The sequence below is a fragment of the Castor canadensis genome, chromosome X (genome assembly GCF_047511655.1).
Source record: "Castor canadensis chromosome X, mCasCan1.hap1v2, whole genome shotgun sequence".
In the NCBI taxonomy this organism is placed as follows: Eukaryota; Metazoa; Chordata; class Mammalia; order Rodentia; family Castoridae; genus Castor; species Castor canadensis.
The window spans coordinates 49,863,477-49,865,115 of record NC_133405.1 but is presented as its reverse complement, the minus strand read 5'-3'; positions in this window follow the sequence as shown (position 1 = coordinate 49,865,115).

The following is a 1,639-nucleotide window of genomic DNA, read 5'->3' as shown; positions in this document are numbered from 1 at the left end:
ACAACGGAGCCCCACAATCCTCTTCGCCTGACCCTCCTTCCGCTCTAGTATTAACCCAATCGAGTGTAAGTCAGTTGGCATGGACTTGGTTTTGTACACAATCTTTTTAAGATTAAAAAAAGTATAAAAGACCAGGATCTACCCATTTAGTCATCTGTTAAACATTTTCTCAATTTGTGTTGTAGGCTAACTTGCAAGCTTATCAGTCATTCTAAAAAAAGGACTTAATTTACTCGTTAGGTGAACAGTTTATGATGATGTCTTTAAGATGCAGGACCAACCCAAACTCTCACCGTGCAGTTTCTGACCTGTTCTCCTCGAACCCATAACTCTTTCTAACCTCCGTTCCCCAGCTTTTGGTTCATACCTGAGTTTGGGAGCATAAGAGCAAGGTGTTGGATATACAAATTACAGTTGTTGGTTTTGATGGAATCGTCCCCTAACCTAAGACCTTCTGGCTAATAAATGATAAGTGACTAACAAATGATCTATGGATCAGACACTATGATAGTGCTTTAATTTTGTTGTTTAATTCTCACATTTATTGTAGTTAAATGTGTTGTCCTTTCCTCCCCTTCCTCTTACTTTTTGTTTTCCTTGTGGTGCTGGTGATTGAACCCAAGCCCTCTACCACTGAGTCACATCCCCAGCTTCTTCCCTTGTTTTTCAAAAAAGTGGATAAGAGACCTGGCCCAGTGGCTCATGCCAGTAAGACTAGCTATACCTAAGGATTGCTGGTGGAGGCTAGTCTGGGCAATTAGTGAGACCCGCATCTAAACCAATAGCTGAGTGCAGTAGTTTCTGCTTGTCATCTCAGCTAGCCCAAAGCACAAATAGGAGGATCAGGTCCTGGCTGGCTTGGGCAACAAACAGGACCCTACCCTAAGAATAACGAAAGCAAAAAGAGCTGAGGGTGTGGATCAAGTGGTAGAGCACCTCCCTGGCAAGCACAAGGCCCTCAGTTCAAAACTCAGTACCACAAAAAAAAGCAGATAAGAAAACTCATTACAGCGGGGCGCTGGTGGCTCGTGCCTGTAATCCTTGCTACTCAGGAGCAGAGATCAGGAGGATCACAGTCCAAAGCTAGCCCTGGGGCAAAAAGTTTTTGAGACCCTATCTCGAAAAAACCCATCACAAAAAAGGGGAGCTGGTGGAGTGGCTCAAGCTCAAGCAGAAAGAACTGCCTAGCAAGTGTGAGGCCTGGAATTCAAACCCCAGTGCCGTCAAAAAAAAAAAGAAAGAAAAAGAAAAAACTCATTGTAATCAGCAGATAAATTAAGACCTTGTCCGTGGTCACAAAGCTAATAACGACAGAGCCAAGAGTTAAACTCAGATATGTCTTGGTATCTCTCAAATATCACTGAGAAAAAGGCCATAAATTGTTTTCAAGAGCCTCCCACATCTCCCCCTCTCACCTCTGAGTTGCTTCAATATCCATTCAGGTCAGGGAGACTGGGTTCTCATCAGAAGCATTAGGGCAGCCACCATCAAAACACTCATCTCTTGCTTGAAGGCTGGCAGCAAAGGAGATGACGAAAATAGCAATGGTCATAACCAGCCCATAACTGTCCTGTATTGTGCCACACAGACTCCAGTATTGCCTGTTTTAATTGAGGCTACTGCAGAGAAAAGTGTAAGA